At 36.4% G+C, this 18,571-nt stretch overlaps 1 long non-coding RNA gene across 1 annotated transcript in view; it reads left to right on the plus strand.

Moving 5' to 3' along the window:
* Window positions 1-18,571, plus strand: part of LOC144382359 (uncharacterized) — a 128,090-nt gene that overhangs the window by 52,464 nt on the left and 57,055 nt on the right. The window lies entirely within an intron of this gene.

An 18,571-nucleotide genomic window follows, 5' to 3' on the forward strand; every position in this document is an offset into this window, starting at 1 on the left:
AAGAATATTCAGTGTCAGTATTTTTGTATCATTTAGATAGTGGAGTTAAGCATTAAGTTTTTACATTTCAGTAACATCTCACATTTCTGAGTTAGAGAAAACTCCACATTTTTCTGACTGTCCAGCCCCTCCTTTGGAATAGGAGTTTTATAGCTTTGTTGACGTCTTTCAATGTCCATTTTTCTTAGTACTTTTAAAAGTCATGTCAAAGTATTTTTAGCCCTCTCAAAAGTTAAAAGCAAAGTTTTATTGGACTGTTCATAGTATAACATCTACAATTCAGTGACTTCTGAATGTGAGCTAAAGATTTCTTTTTGTAATATATATTTAAGCACCATTTTAAGTATATATATTGTCAACTCTTTCAGCAAATACCGAGCAGCTCCATTTCCAAGTGTTCTGTTCCGGGGCAAAACTTTGTATTTTATTGGATTTCTCTGTCATCAAAGGAGTGGTCAGCTCTGTGTTAGGTGTCCATGAAAAATGGGGTTACTTTCATACATTAAAATGAAACTACTGACTCTGTTTAGGAGCATGTGCTCATGAAATGGTATTTGAATATAAGGGATGGGCTTGCCTGAGCTGGTAGTACTCTCTTTTCTTATCTGTGGTTCTAAATCAGTTTTTCTCTGATGGAAGCTGCTTCATTTAGGGATCCAACCAAAAAGTAATGAGGTTAGATAAATTTATCAGCCATAATTAAAGGTCCAACTTAGATCTTCAATATTTTTTTAAAGATTTATTTATTTTTTAGAGAGAGAGAGTCCACGTGTGTGAGTGGGGGGAGGAGCAGAGGGAGAGAATCTCAGGCAGACTCCCAGCTGAAAGCAGAGTGCAGAGCCCAACACAGGGCTCAATGCAGGGCTCAATGCAGGGCACCACTTGGGGTCTGAGGCAGGGCTCCACTCAGCACTCGATTTCATGACCCGTGAGATCATGACCTGAGCCGAAACCAAGAGTCGGAGGCTTAACCAACTGAGCCACCCAGGTGCCCTAAATCTTTAATATTTTAAAACAGATGTCCTGTTCTCTGAGTTAAGAGAGAAGTCTACTCTGTATATTTTGCTGTAAAATAAGAATAAAACAATAGGACTTCTAATTATGTATTCCTTGGATGAGGCCTTCGAATAATTAAGATCTTCAATGGAAAGATTGTTGTACAAAGAATCTGTTAAACTGATATATCAAATGTGTAGCTGAAAAAAAAGGCACCTTCTAAAATGGGTAGTTCAGTCTAGCCATGATACATTTATAACCATGTATGTAGGTCTGTTTATTTTGTGCTAAATGTTATAGATGGTAATATAAAGAATATTAATATAAGCCAATGATTTGGGGCCCTGCAATGGAGTGAATATTTGTCTCCCTCAATCATAGCCCTCAATGTTATGGCATTATGAAGTGGAACCTCTGGGAGGTGATTAGGTCATCAGGGTAGAACCCTCATGAACGGGATTAGTGCCCCTCTAAGAGAGACTCCAGAGATACCTCTTCTGCATGTAAGAGCGCAAGAAGACAGTTGTCTATGAACCAGAAAGTGGGTTCTCACCAGACACAGAATATGCAGGCACCTTGATCTTAGACTTCCTAGCTTCCAGAACTGTGAGAAATAAATTTGTTATTTATAAACTACCTAGTTTGTGGCATTCTTGTTATAGCAGCCCAAACAGACTAATACAGCATCTATAGTGAAATTAAACATATAAATTGCCTTAAATTATTGTGCTACTGATAGCTTTTATGAGGATATTTATGACCTGATACAGTTATATAAGTCCTTTGTTTATACTGGTGAGGAAATATTTCACAAATTAAATATTGATTTATGTCAAAAGTAATTTTTTAACATGAAGATATTTGAGTAAATATTAATGTGACTATCAGTGAAGAGTAGAGCAATTTTCTGGATAATGAAGACAAAGCCTGTACTAAGGTGAATTAGTTAATTTATTTTTCTCCTGAATCAGTAGAAGTCACAAAATTATTTCTCATCTTTCATACAACTTTTCCTTTGGAGGCCTAACTAATAATTGTTCAGAATAACTAAAATGCTATTTTGAAAGTTACACTATTTGGTACTTCTCAATGTGTATAAATAACATTACATTATGTTATTATTTTCATATTGTAAAGGCTTATATTCTGAAGTACAAGTTAAATCTCTCATAGCTATTTACATGAAGAATATACATGAAAGTTATTATTCCTTAGACTATTTTGAGGTTTATATTCAGACTTTTCAAAATGTACTATCTTGGGACATCTGGGTGGCTCAGTTGGTTAAGCATCTGCCTTCTGCTCAGGTCATGATCCCAGGGTCCTGGGATGGAGCCCCACATTGGGCTCCCTGCTCAGCGGGGAGCCTGCTTCTCCTTCTCCCTGCTGCTCCCCCTGCTTGTGCTCTTTCTCCCTCCCTCTCTCTCTGTGTCAAATAAACAAATAAATAAAATCTTTAATAATAATAGAAAAGAAATGTACTATCTTATTTTTAGGAATTAGAAGGAAGACTGTAAATCTTTCTGAACATTGAAATCACCACATTTCATTCTTTGGAACTTTTCCTTCTCCTTGCAGAAGCACCTTGAAGAACTCAAAAAACAAGTTAGTAAAATTTTTAAAAAACCACTCCCTATTCATTTCATTTTTAGTGATTATCATAAGTTGGAATTATTTTCTCTATTTATATATAAATTTACTGTCTGAGTCCTTCACTAGGATGTAAAGTCCATGAGGGATGTGATCATGTCTATCCTATTTATCATTGTTTTTCCAAATGAATTAAGAACGAATCAATAGCTGCTTGCTTTTGCATAAATTCTGCCTCTAGATTGTCAAATCCTTGAAATTATGGACTAATGCACAATTCATCTTTGGATTATTCCCTAATGTATAGTAAATAAATGCTAATTTAAAATCACCTGTAAATTTTGTTTAAAATATCATTTTTGTATTTTTTACCTTTTAAGATTTTATTTATTCATTTGAGACAGAGAGAGAGAGAGAGAGCATGAGCAGGGGGGGAGAAGTAGAGAGAGAGAGAGAAGAAGACTCCCCACTGAGCAGAGAGACCAAAGCGGGGCTCAATCCCAGGACCCGGAGATCATGACTTGAGCTGAAGGCAGATGCTCAACCATCTGAGACACCCAGGTGCCCTTTAAAATATAATTTTAAAGGAAAAAAGATATAAACAAAAATAGTTCTTAGATAAGAAATATCAACATTGAGGAAGTTTTGAAACAGCTAAATGCTGCCAATCATATTTTTAAATAGTATCTAGTTTATGAAGGAGTTGGGAGTTTTTTGGCCCATAATCAAAACATTATTGAAAAAGTGACAGCAAAATAGGAGATCACTGTTGTCTGCCTCACAAAATGAAACATAATTACATTATCTTGATAGATTAACTAGAATTACTAAACTGATAAGGCTTTCTGTGGATCATTAGTGTTGCTTTCTTCTAAATGAACACCCTGTGAAGGAAGCATGAGAGCATATTTAACACAAGTCTACTATATGTCTGTTATAGTTTTAATGACAAAAAGTACTTTTTAAGTAAAACATTTAAGTTTTAGAAATATTATATTAATATTCATATATAGGTTATTTTCCTTTTATACCAGAAATTCACTATAATAAATGTTGCGTATTTGAATTTACTCTGATATGACTATAACTATCACCCCTGTTTCTCAAATGCTATAATGGAGTCTATTTAAGACCATGAGCCTGAACTCAGCAGTAAAACTTCAATGAAAGCTGTCAGAAAATGCAATCTTAATGTTTAGGAACTACTCTGAATTACTTTCCTAAGAAATCTGTCAGTACATGGGCACAAAGTTCTAAGATCATGGCACGTTATAAAGGTTTTCAGAAATCTGATGCAAGAGTTTTTAATCTGAGCTCCGTAAGTGGACTTCAGGGGTCAGCAGAACCCTATAAGTCATAAAGAAAATTTATGTACATCTGCATTCCTCTTTTTAATCAGATTATTGAGGGCATTTGATGTATTTTAACTAGGGCCACTATTGGTATTTTACTTGGGACAATACTTCTTTGTTAGAGACTGTTCCAGATTTTGAAGGACATATAACATCCCTTGGAAGCCTGTTCATCAAATGTCAGGAACGACTCCTTAATCTTTGTGACAACCCAAAACAATCTCCATCCCTTACAACAATCCACCCCCTAGGGCTTCTTGGATTGAAAAATCACTGGATATTATATAATCCCAAGGAAGATCAAGAAGCATTGCTTTCCAAAGCTTTGATTGCCTCATTTTTGGAAAAATGCTTTCTTGCTTGTGGGATGATGATCTTACAGAGAACAGGAAGATGGGACTGAAAACCTCAGTTAGGTGAATTAACACGTATTGTGAGAATATCTGAGAAAGAGAAGCAAAAGAGTAGAAAGAAGGCAGTAGTCAGAATGAGATGTCTGAATTTAAGTTCAGAAGTTTAAGCAGTTCCAGAGGATGACAAGCTCATCTGTGTCCATGGAAGTGGATGGCTCATGTGGGTGGAGGTGAATATCATTAAAGATGAAGAGGTCAGTGTTGGTTCCCAGCCCTTGTGGGAGCTTTCCTGGTATAATCTGAAACCGTGCCCTGTATGTGGAGGGCAGGGAGAGACCAAAGAAAGAGTCTGGTAGGTGGTAGTATTAATAATAACAAAGGAAACTAACATACAAGGCTAGTCTTGGGCGGCAGCAAGACAAATGAATCCCTGCACCCACTCTCCAAACTTAAAAGTTTATAAAGAGGTCCTGACAGGCTCAGTAAGGTACATACTGTGTAGGTGTTTTCAACATTGCCATCTCAAGGCTATGTCCTTGGAGCAGCCTCTGGGAGCAGGTAAGGCAAGCAGAACCCACGTTCCAAGGACAAGGGAGGAGGTGAGGAGCCTCTGAGTGCCCAAGTCCAGTTCACAGGTCAATCAGTGGTCATGTCTTTATGATGACATTCTTCTATAGTCAAGGAACAAAATGGCCATGTTGTTGAATGAGGTATCCACATGTACTTTGAAAAGACTCAGTTAGTGGTAGAACTTACGATGAGGGGTGTTAGGTAATAGAGCTTTAAAACGGAACCTGACATTTGACTTTTGAAAAGATAATTTGACATCTCTAATAGTCAGGAAAAAGCAAGTCAGAAAATTATTGGATACTATTTCTCACCAGTTTGGCAAATATTAAAAGACTGATAATATTCAGCATTGGAAATTGAATAGGTGAAAAGATATTATGTATTCCTGAAGGGAATGCTACTATCTTTTTGGTTACAGATTTGGAAATATCTGTTAATTCTTCCATCCTATTCTTGAGAAGCTATTGTGTAGGAACATAACTACCAATACAGAAGGCCAAATGCACAAATCTGTTTATTGTAGTGTTGTTGGCAGTGTTAAAAAAAAAACTGGTAACAAAATATCTATCAATAGTGGGAATAATGCATTTATAGTATGGAATGTTTTGCTTCTACTAAAACAGAAACAAGTTAGAAATAAATGTTTTAAGAGAAAATATATGTAGAAACTTTTTCAAGTTACAAAATTATATGTGGAGTAAGCAATAAAAAGAAAACAAATCCTATGCTTGTTAGTATGAAAATAGAGAAAAGTGTGGAAGATTACCCACCAATTTGTTCACGTGGGATATATCATGGGATAGGAATGGAAGGGAGAAGACAGAGATTACGAGTGCTTTGCTTATACACCTTGAATTTTTTGACGAGCTTAACTAGGATTACTTTTACCATTAAAAACAAAACTACCATGATGAGCAAAATAATCTGTTTACTCAAAAGAAATTACAATCTTAAAAGGGATAAGAGAAGTATATGAATAGCATTAAGAGGCAGAACAATTCATGTGCCTTGAAAGATCAATAAATTACCTAGAGAGAGAACAGTCTAAGTAAAGAACTCTAAGAATTTTTCTCATACCTAATAATATTTTTAAGAAAAAGATCAACCTACTCAAATTTTAAATTCAGATAGTCACGTTACTAACCTGAGTCTCTTCAGAGTACATGTGGATACCTCATTCAAAAACACAGCCATTTTTATTGTAATGAGATCTACCTTATAGGAAATTTTCTTCTTTATATGTGCTGGAGGCTCATTGTTTAGAAAGTAGTAATCTCTACTTTTGTAACAACTGACAAATAATATTCAGAATTTAACAGGTAGGCACTCCCTGACACTTGTCTTGTTTCCTTGCCTGAGACACACAATGTCTCTAGACATTGCCTGGAACTAGTGTAGTGTTTTACGAAACACAGCCCATCCCTAGCCTTTGGCTATAGATACAGTATTACATGTCATGAAAATAGATAAAGAAAAATAAGAAGCAGAAGGCATATATGAAAGATGAAGGCTATTATCTCTCTTAACATCATGCTGCATGTGAATACTGTGTTTTGCAGAACTGGGATAAAGAAACTGTTTCTTTAGCTTAAATTGTCATGGTATTGCTGTTTTTTCCCCCTCCACCCATTTGAGCTAGTGCATTACGGTTGGAGCTATGAACCTGGGCGTCATCAGTGAACTCCACCCCTTACTTCCAGTTCCACAAGAACCGTAAGTAGGTGGATAGGTGTGGGTGTGATAGGGTGGTGCCCTTGTCACATCCATCTATCATACTCCTGCTAATCTAGTTGTTGAGCCAACAAGAAGTTGCAACCCTATAAGGAATGAAGGAAAACTTCCATTCAGCTGATCTTCAGTGTTCCCAACTTTACGTGATATTTAAGGGCATGGACTTTGGAATAAAATTCCAGCTCTCTAGTTCCTAATTGTATGATTTGGGCATGTTATTTATTTTATCTTCTGAGCCTCAATTTCTTTGCCTGTAAAATGGGGTTGTACCTATAGAGTTTTTGTGAAGATAAAGTGAGAAAATACACAAAAAGTTCCTAATACCAAGTCTGCTCAGAAAATATTGATTCCTCATCTCCTCATCTACCTATTTCAAAATGTCTAACTTTGACCTCTCATTTAATTTTCCTTTCACTGTCTATCACCTACTTTGTGCCCTTCCTGGTGCTTTTCCTTCTCTAAATGGATGGTCTTCTTTCTGGAATAATTGATTCTTTTTCTTCCTTAATATTTTCCTTTTTAGCCACTAGAGGGCTATGTAACAGGATACAATTCCACTCACCCTGACCACAGTAGGAAATTAGATAATAAAATCAAAGAATCAAAAAGGAGTCAAATAATAGTGTTGAGGAGACATTAGAAAACATTTAATACAACACATTTTAAAGATGAGGGAACTAGATATTTAAACAAATATGAACAGTTAATTGTTATGGTTTTCAAATCACTACCTCTACAAATCTAGAGTTAATAAATAAATCTCATTTTCTCTTGAAAGTTTTCTAACTTTTAAATCATTTTATGAAAGGAAAGAAGACACATGTGAGGGTGAATAAACCTCCTTTAGCAACAAAGCCATTTTCTTTAAATTGCCTTAATTAAATATATATATATATATATATATATATATATATTTTTTTTTTTTTTTTTTAAAGAGAGATTGAGAATGTGCCAGCAGGGGAGGGAGGGGCAGTGGGAGAGGGAGAGAGAGAATCTTAAGCAGGCTCCACACCCAGCATGGAGCCTGATGTGGGGCTCAATATTGGCGACCCTAACAAAGATCATGACCTGAGCTGAAATCAAGAGTTGGATGTTTAACTGACTGAGCCACCCAGGTTCCCCTAAATATTTTCTTTAATTCAATTCAAATAATTTAAAATGCAAAGTAAATCCACACATTTAATTAAAAATGTAAAATATCTATATTTGAAATATCTCAGGTAGGTTTTAACTTTTGCTTTGTTTAACATTCAACAAATTGAAATTAGTCTGTACTTAGATATCCAAGTAACTCCAAGCATTAAGGCAATCTCTTAACTTTGAACACCCATTCATTCTAAAATATATAAAAAAGATGTCAAGAAGTACTCATACCTACCTAGAAACTAATAGAAACTATGATGCTGTCATTGAAAAATAGCCTTCAGCAAATATCCTATACCTAAAAGTTATAGGATATTTAAAAGTATCAACTAAAAATACAAACAATTAAAGAAATGAAATATCCCTGTAAACTGTTCAGTCCAGATGGTACGTTTTATATTTATTCATTCACTTCTCACACATACAGCCATAGTCCTTATGTCTGGGAAAGTGCTTTATATTTCTGTTTGTTATTTTTTCATTATTCTTTCATTTAAAAAATGTTGCTCTGTACTTTTGAGCATAAGCCAGACCCCAAAGAATTCCACCACACACATGCTGGTAGCAGTGAGAGTTGTCTCTGTGCTCAGAGCTGCACTGAGCAGAGCTAATTATCCAGAAGCTCCATAATTAACATTCCATCAATATGGAAGTGGTTAAATATATTCTCATGCTTATGTTATATTTTAAGAAAAGGCCCTTATAAATCTGTCCATAAAATGCTATCTACAATTGGCAAAATTAAACTAACATTTTTATACATGTGAAACAAGCCAAATCCTGATTTTAAGTGAGGCTAATGAGCATGGTGACAGATTCTTGACATTTGGAAAATGAAGAAGAGAGTTGTGTTGTTGTTGTTTTAATAATCCTCTCACAAAATGATTTAGTGACTCCAACACCAATTCTTTGATACTTGACCTTCATTCTTATAGCCCTTACACACAGTAAGGAGTAGTAATTTGATTGATTCGTTCATTTGTTCATTGGACAAATATTTCTTGAGTTCTTACTATAGGCCAGGCAGAAGGCTGGGGAAAAATTTAGAACTGAACCAACCAACCTAACAATCAGAATCAAGTTCCATAGTCCTTGTCCTCTAGAAACTGATATATATATATATATATAGTGTGTGTGTGTGTGTGTGTGTGTGTGTGTGTGTGTGTGTGTGTGGTGGAGGAGGCGCAGATTGGATATAGATGTTAATCAAAGAAAGGTAAAATTACAAATGTGACAAATGATAAGGACACATGTGATGTTAAGAAAGTTAACCAGAGAGGAACATCAGAGGAACTTCCCTCTGGGAATGAAGACAGGGTTGAGATCTGAAGAAAAAATAAGCAAGCTAGGTAAAGAGGCAGAAGAGTAGCTCTCTGGGCACGTGGAAAAAACTGTAAAAGACCCCATTATAAGGGGGAATATTTCCTGTCTCAGGAAAGGAAAGAAGGACCTGGAGGAAAAGAAGGCATGGTTTGAGAAAAGGCTCTGGAAGGAGAAAATCCTCGACTATGCAGGGTTTTGCAGGCCAAATTGAGGATTTTAGTTTTTCCCAAAAATTATTGAAAATCAACAAAAGAGTAATAGGATTAGATTTGCATTAGGAAAAGGTCACTGTAGCTGTTATGACTAGAATGGATGGGCCCAAGAGAAATGTGTGCACATTTGTAACATGAGACATGTATAACAATGTTCATAGCAGTTTGCTGTTCTTAATAGCCCTAAACTAGAAGCAGTCTCAATGTTCAATAAGAGTGGAATTAATAACTGTGCTGTAAATATACAATAGATTGGTATATAAAAATGGGAATGAGGGGCGCCTGGGTGGCTCAGTCAGTTAAGCATCCAACTCTTGATCTCAACTCAGGTCTTGATCTCGGGGTTGTGAGTTCAAGCCCCACATTGGGTTCCATGCTGGGTGTGGAGCCTATTTAAAAATAAATAAATATTGGGGCACCTAGGTGGCTTGGTTGTTAAGCACCTGCCTTCAACTCGGGTCATGATCCCAGAGCCCTGGGATCAAGCCCCGCATTCAGCTCCTTGCTCGGCTAGAAGCCTGCTTCTCCCTCTCACACTCCCCGTACTTGTGTTCCCTTTCTCGCTGTCTCTCTCTGTCAAAAAACAAATTAAAAAATCTTTAAAAAAATAAAAATAAATAAAAATAAAAATGGGAATGAGCAGACTATGATTGTACACTGCAACATGGATAAACTTCATGCATATAATGTTAAATGAAACGGACCAGACATAGAAGGATACATACAGTATGATCCTACTTGCATAAAGTTAAAAGCCCATAAAACTAATGTGTGGTGTTAGAAGTCAGGATAATGCTTATACTAGGAGTGGGGAAAAAGGACTGTTTATTAGAAGGTGGTATTAAATGGGCTTCCGAGCTGGCAATGCCCTATTTATTAACTTGGATGGTGGTTAAACAGGTGTTCAATTTGTGAAAATGTATTGTGTATACATTGTATATTTATGTTTTGTGCAGTTTTTAGTATGTGATATCACACTTAAAAACATTTTTTAAAGTTTTTGGTTTTTTTTGTTTTTAAGATTAGATTGATTGAGGGGCACTTGGTTGGCTCAGTTGGTGGATCATAGGAGTCTTGGACTTGGGGTTGTGGGTTCACATTGATTGCAGAGATTACTTAAAAATAAAATCTTTTTTTAAAAAAAAAAGAGAATAGATAGAGTTATTGAATGGATACAGTAAGATCAGTCAGGAAGCAGTGGCAATAGTCCAAGTGGGAGATTTCTATTTGAATCTTTCTAACATGGTGAAGATGGAAAGGAGACTTATTTGAAAGTGATTATTTAGGAGATAAAATGAACAGGATTTGGTGGTGAATTGGATAGAGAGTATGAGGAATGAGGAGGTAGCAGGGTGATTCCTAGGAGCCACTGATTTAAGAAACAAAAAAAAGCAGGCCTTTGTTTGTCAGCAGGGACATGGGTAGAAAGGATGAGGATGAAGATAAGTTTTCATCTTTGGTAGTAGAAGGTAAGGGGTCAGCCACGAGACGAGCTCTGAGAAAAAGAGAAGGAGGTTGGACTTGTTCAGAGAGCAGAGAAAGTAGTTGTGGAGAATGAGAAAGTGAGTGACCTAAAGAATATAGTGGGATTGTTGAGTGGTACTGAGACATCTTTTGATCATCACCAGTTTATAGTGAACATTTTACCCCGAACAATGCCTTACGCCAGCATCGTTCATCCCTTCTTGTCCAGGCATGAAGAGAATTGGCAATCAAGGTCACACACAATTAGAATTATGCCAAATGGGTGTCACCAGGAGTTTTGGGGCATTAAAATAATTCAAAATAGACCAATAAGAGGTTGTAATAAATCTCAATTTTCCATCTTCTTCATAAAGGAAGAGGATCTTCAGTGGGCACCTGTTCTAGAGTTCCCTGTGAATATGGAAGTTCTCCCGAGAAGGGAAGAGAGAAGATGAGGGAAGCTGGCGTGATGAGGGTCCTAGGGCTCCAGGATTACTCTCTTCTTCTCTCTAAGCACACTTCCATTGTCACTGTCACCACAGTCACATATTACCATTTCCTCTCTTTAACTTTCTCTTTGTTGTTCTTTTTCTCCAAGTCCCTTTTGGGGATTATATGGAAGAAATAAGCATGAAATAGACACACTAAAGTTGTGTCCGGACCCTGGCAGATTTGGGACTGGAGATACTACATTGAAAAGAAGATTAGTGGGACGCCTGGGTGGCTCAGTCGGTTAAGCGTCTGCCTTCAGCTCAGGTCATGATCCCCGGGTCCTGGGATCGAGTCCCACATCGGGCTCCTTGCTGAGCAAGGAGCCTGCTTCTCCCTCTGCCTGCCTCTGTCTCTCTCTCTCTGATAAATAAATAAAATCTTAAAAAAAAAAAAAAGAAAAGAAGATTAGTATTTCAACTTTTGGACCCAGCAGTTTATACATAGTTCCAGGCTACAGTAACCAATGGACCCAAAGATAGCAAGTCCATGCAGTTTCAGTGATATGTCATTAACATTTGGACATTGGGCAAAATTGCAGTTTTATCTTTGGCATTTGCCTATCTCCCTTTCTCTTTCTTCTGCCAATACCGCACTAATTTATTCATTCAGTCATTCAGTCCTTTGTTCCACAAACATATTGAGTAACCACCATGCATCATACACTGAAGCTAGCTGTCTTCTAGCAACTAACACTTGGGGTTTCTCACCCCAAAGAATCACCCCTCCCCATTAAATTAACCCTCTATCTTCCATAACCATTCAACCATTTCTGGAAGGGTGCTGATTAGTTTTTTATTTAAATAATTCATATCAATATTATGCATAAATTATAATAGCTATAAACATATGCCAAGCTCTCTCCTAAGCCCTTTATATGTGTTAATACTTTTAATCCTCACAACATACTATAAAGTAAGTACTATTATTATCTCCAGGTTAAAAACTAGAAACCTAAGGCATCGAAAGGTTAAGTAGCATACTCAGTAGGGAGGTGGCAGAGACAGGACTCAACCAAGCAGTCTTTCTTCTCAGTCTATGTTCCTAATCACTGCCCAGCATAGCCTACACCTAGGCTTGTGGCAAGGTATTGGGGAGGAAGAATTTCTTCTGCCCTTCAAGGTCCTTTAGCTGGGCTAAGGATCAAATTGGCATAAGACAAATTAACAGGAGAAAATAAAAGTTAATGGCATACATGTGGGGAATCCACACAGACAGGGAAATCCCAAAGATGGTCAGGCAACATGATGTGTGTGTTTTTGTTTTGTTCTGTTTTGTTTGTTTGTTTGTTTGTTTGTTTTTAGGCAACGTGATGTTTATGAGCTAAGGAGTGGGGGAGGAGTCTGAGGATACAAAGGGGAGAAAGACCATAAGCAGAAGGGTGAAAGGAGGTGTTTGGAAAACAAAGGTTGCTCTATTATGTAGATAAATTTCTTAAATAAAAAGGAATCTCTGTTAATAGCTTTCTTCCAAGTATAAGCAGGCAGTTGAGGAGGAAGTAAAAAGCTTGTCCTGAGTCTGCTGGGTTTTCCCTGCTTTTAATTCAAAATAATGTTCATGCCAAAGCGGCCCATCTTGGGGGCAGCCTGCCCTTGGCCCTTACAGAGGCAATAAGTGGTGGTGTGTTCTTACAGGCTTTGTTATAGGTTGGAATTGAAATTTGGTTTCTGCTTTGAATTGACCCTTTTGTTCTTATCATCAGGAGTCCAGTGGTCATTAGGATAAGGTTGTTCTGTTGGTATTGAATTTTATATAAACATCAAAGAAAGTAAAAATCTATTCATGACTAATCTGAGGAAAGACTTTTTTATGGTCATTGGGATTGATAGTAATGAGGGTATAGGGTCTTTGAAACTGGGCATGCTCTACTTGACTTGTGGGGTGTTGAGACCTATCCAGGGAAGCAGAAAGAGGAAGGATGTACATTTGTGATCACAGAGATAGGAAACATATAGCAGTTAGAGTGGTGGTCCAGCTAGACCAGTTAGTTAATGGGATCTCTAATTTCTATTGAATCAGTGAATTAGAAGAAGTATTTGTGAAACTTTTATAATCAGCATGCTGGGGTACCTGAGTGGCTCAGTCGGTTAAGCATCTGACTATTGGTTTTGACTCAGGTCATGATCTCAGGGTCATGGGATCAAGCCCTGCTTTGGGCTCCACGCTCAGCAAGTAGTCTGCTTGAGATTCTCTCTCTCCCTCTCCCTCCGCCCCTCCCCCACCGTGCTCTCTCTCTAAAATAAATAAATAAATCTTAAATAAAAAATTATATAATAAGTATCTTTTTGGGAAGATTAAAACCAGAGTATTACTTCTCAACTTACTCTGGAAAGGAGGAGATAAAGCAGATGAAGCAAATACTATGAAATCCCCAAGATGCTTAATTTTTATTTCAACAGAAAAGAAAAAAACTGCACTTTATAGTTTTACCTAGCAGTGTGGGCTTAATATACAAGAATATGAAGAAAAGAGTGCACTTCTTTTTATATTTTTCCCTCAGTGATTTCGTTCATCCTCATTATCATTTTAATTCTCTCATTCATATATTTGTTATTTTGCTCTATTTTTATTCATTTGTTCACTCATTCACTAATATACCTATTAAACAAATACTTTTAAAGTATCTGCCATTTATTGTTCTGGGAGCTATGAATATTGCAGTAAATAACATAAGCAAAATTCCTGGTCCACAAAGTTTACAGGCTAAGGAGGGCAGGGGTCATAGGCAGAGAGAATCAACTAGCAAATTAGTGAATAAGGTAAATGGATAAATAAGCTATAAAAATAATACTGACCAATGTGATCCAGAGGGACTGGTTGAGGGCTATTTTATTTTAACTTTTTAATTTAAGTTGAATTAATTAACATATAGTGTATTATTACTTTTAGAGGTAGAGTTCAGTGATTCATTAGTCTTATATAACACCCAGTGCTCATTACATCACGTGCCCTCCTTAATGCCCATCACCCATTTAGGCCATCCCCCCACCCCCACCCCTCCAGCAACCCTCAGTTTGTTTCCTATGATTAAGAGTCTCTTATGGTTTGTCTCCCTCTCTGATTTTGTCTTGTTTTATTTTTCCCTCCCTTCCCCTAAGTTCCTCTGTTTTGTTTCTTAAATTGAAAATATGAGTGAAATCATATAATTGTCTTTCTCCGATTGACTTATTTCAGTTAGCATAATACCCTCTAGTTCCATCCATATCATTGTAAATGATAGGATTTCTTTTTCTTTTTTTGATGGTTGAGTAATATTCCATTGTGTGTGTGTGAGTGTGTGTGTGTGTATACCACTTCTTTATCCATTCATCTGTTGATGGGCATCTGGGCTCTTTCCATAGTTTGGCTATTGTGGACATTGCTGCTATAAACATTGGGGTGCATGTGGCCCTTCAGATCACTGCTTTTGTATCTTTGGGGTAAATACCCAGTAGTGCAATTGCTGGGTCATAGGGTACCTCTATTTTTAACTTTTTGAGGAATCTCCATACTATTTTCCAGAGTGGCTGCACCAGCTTTCATTTCCACCAGCAGTGTAAAAGGGTTCCTCTTTTTCTGTATCCTTGCCAACATTTGTTGTTTCCTGACTTGTTGATTTTAGCCATTCTGACAGGTGTGAGGTGGTATCTCATTGTGGTTTTGGTTTGTATTTCCCTGATGATGAGTGATGTTGAGCATTTTTTCATGTGTCTGAAGTGCTCTTTTTTAAAGCATAAAAAAGGAAAAAGTTTTGGGGCACATGGCTGGTTTGGTGGGTAGAGCATGTGACTATTGATCTCAAGGTCATGAGTTCAAGCCCCACATTGGGTGTGGAGCCTATTTAATTAAAAAAGAAAAAAGAAAAAGTTTTATATAGCTGGAAAGAATTCAAGACATCCTGAAAGCTTGATTGGGTTGATAGATGAAGATGGTGGAGTAAGGGCATTTATGACTGAGAAAATAAATAAGAGAGAAAGTAAAAGGCAACACCCCCCATGTCCAGCCAAGGTAATGGGGAACACAGGGATGGAGGGGGAATTAGTTAGGGGAGACAGCTTTTTGGAAGCAGAGGAAACAGATTAAGGCCAGATCATGGAGGGCCTTGAACATTGTGAAATAAGGTTTAATTAAAAAAAAATTATTCAAGCAAAGGAGTAGACATACATTTCTCCAAAGAAGATATACAAATGGCCAAGAAATATATGAAAAGATGCTCAACATCACTAATCATCAGAAATGCAAATCAAAACCAAAATGAGATATCACCTCACACCCATTAAAATGGCTACTATTAAAATACATCAAATGTTGGTGAGGATGTGGAGAGATTGGAAACCTTGTGCACTGTTAGCAGGAATGTAAATGGGTATTGCTGCTATGGCAAATAGTATGAAGTTTCCTCAAGAAATTAAAAACAGCACTACCATCAATCCAGCAATACCACTTCTGGGTATATACCCAAAAGAATTAAAAGCAGGGTCTCAAAGAGATATCTGCATACCCATGTTCATAGCAGCATTATTCACAGTAGCCAAAAGGCAGACACAACCCGCTCTATCAGTGGAAGAATGGGTAAGCAAAATGTGGTATAAACATACAATGGCTTTTATTCAGCCTTAAAAAGGAAGAAAATCCTGTCACATGTCACAGTATGGATGAACTTGGAGGAAATTATGCTAAATGAAATAAGCCAATCACAAAAGGACAAATTCTGTCCAGTTCCACTTGTGTGAAGTACCTCACACAGTCAAATTCATAGAAACAGAAAGTTGAATGATGGTTACCAGGAACTGGAGAGAGGGAGAAAGAGGAATTATTGTTTCATGGGTATGAAGTTTCCAATTTGTAAGGTGATGCTCTTTCACAACAATGTGAATGTACTTAACACTACTAAACTGTACACTTGAAAATGGTTAAGAGGGTAAACTTTATGTTTTTTATCACAATAGAAAATTTTTTTTGTTACTTAAGTCCTCAAAATCATTATGCTGTTTTTGTATTAAACTTTTATTTATTTTTATTTTTTTAATTTGAGAGAGAGAGAGAGAGCAAGCAGGAGCTGGGGAGGTGGAGGGGCAGAAGGACCGCACAGGGAACCCCACTTTGTTCTCCATCCCAGGACCCCGGAGTCAAGACCTCAGCCCAAGGCAGATGCTTAACTGACTGAGCCATCCAGGCACCTTTGTATTAAACTTTTAGAATTTGTGTGTGTGTGCATGTGTGCATGTGTGCGTGTGTGTGTGTGTGTGTTAGGTTGCAGGAAAATAAATGTATCTGCTTGGATCTACATTAACCTCACTTATCTCCACCCCACCTTTGTGGATCTTGGAAAGTTGTTGCATGGAGCAAGAAGCTAGCCTGAACAAGAGGGCTTTGACACTTACTTCATCACTGTTTATCAGTCTTGAGTTATCAATATCTACATGTTGCAAAAGGTCACTTTATAGTGGCTTTTTCTTTTTTTTTTTTATAGTAGCTTTCCAAAAAAATGAGGTCTTATTATAGGACCTCTTTTACCCCATCCTTATGTGAGTCCTAAGACACTTTTCTAGCATAAACTTTTGTAGTTTTATACATTTACATGATGTTTAGGCCCAATTCCTTTTTTTTTTTCCAGATAGAAATTGATTGAACGTTATTGAGCCTATGTGGCCTGATAAGTGGTCAAATGTTGTAAATGTTCCATTTGGGATTTTTAAAAAAGTGTGTATCCTATTTTTGTGTGTGTACAACTTCATATATACAAATATATTCACATTATTCACATTCATTTTATATATATTCATTAGAATAAGAAGCTTTTACATTTTTCAATTAGTAAGAGATTTGTAGACCCAATAAATTTTAATTACTGAATTTAATATATTCAAAAGATAAAAGATAAATAATATATTTGATATATAAGGTTGCCTCCTACTTTATATGGATTAAACAAACTACAATTAAATGATTTGGCAAGTGATTATTTAGTGTTTAATATTTCATTATTTCACTGTTGCATAATCTATATTATAGGTATTAAATAACGTAAGAACACATAAGGTGATTAAATATTTAATCAATTTAATATTTATCTTCTACGTTGGGTAACAAACAAGTACTGAGCTAAAGCATATAATTTTCAATGTGCTTAACTTTAGAAGCCTTGTGTATTCACTTTTATAATTACTTATTATTTATTTTAAATTTAATCTTATTTTTGCTTTTTAGAACTTTCCTGCTACAGCTATCTATATTCTGTGTAAACACTAGAGAGATACTCTTCATTGTCCAAAACTGGTTCACTTTACATGACCTGAACTTGAGAAGCTAATGTTTCTCAGGTTTCAAGGCAACATACTAAACGTACGGGAGCACCTACTGGTGAAGGGTGATACAGTCCTGCAGACCGGTTTCTATTGGACCTTGTCATTTAGACCAAGTTGGAGGGCATGAGGATTACGAAGTCTTTAAATGTGTAATCAAGGCAATCCTGCTGCCAGAAAATGCTTATTGCTTAAATGTTGCAACAGAGTGGTCGTAGGCAGGAAATACAAGAGTTGAGAAGGTATTACAAAACAAATATGCCATTTAGATGGGACACAACATCCAAGGGGCATACAGTTGTTTAATATTGGGGTACTAAAATGTTTCGCGAGGACTGAGACCAGGTCTGTGCTGTTCACTTAGAATCCCTAGCACAATAAATGGTACCTTGAATGTGTCAATAAATATTTACTGGTTAACCAGTTTGGACATTTGTTCCTCAAAACATGTGAAAATTTGCCTTTTGTTCTCCTTCTCCCATATGATTGCATTCAACATTTATAATAAAAACAATGAAAATGTAACTTATGTGACAAGTTTCCTTTTTAGATTAAAAAAAAGCATGTTTGGTTAACCAGAAACCTTGAGCCAGTGAAAAATATACTTATAACTGTAGAGTTTAAAACAGTTATAATGAAAATTGACCTAAACTAATTAAAAGGAAAGTGATGGGGAGTTGCATAGGCTTCGTAATCAAATATTGCTAGGTTCAAATTTCAGCTTTATAGCTTAGTAGCTGTATGAGGTTGGATGAATTACTTAACCTTTCTGTCCTCACTTTCCTCTTTTATTAAATTACAGTTTTGTGAAGATGTAACGAGTCAAATATATGCAATGCTTTGTGCCTTCTTGGTAAATAATAAATAGTAGCTGTCGACTTTTTCTTCTCAGGGTACTCATTTTCCTAATTTTCAGTGGACAGTAAACTTCTTTGGACAAGGACCATATTTTATTTATTCCTAGAACCTATCACAGTGCCTGGCATAGGCTGGTTCTTAATAAGTAAGTGTGTGTTGAATTAATAAAGAAAATAAATACTTAAGCAACTATTTGGGGACTGTTA

This window comes from Halichoerus grypus, chromosome 6, assembly GCF_964656455.1.
Source record: "Halichoerus grypus chromosome 6, mHalGry1.hap1.1, whole genome shotgun sequence".
In the NCBI taxonomy this organism is placed as follows: Eukaryota; Metazoa; Chordata; class Mammalia; order Carnivora; family Phocidae; genus Halichoerus; species Halichoerus grypus.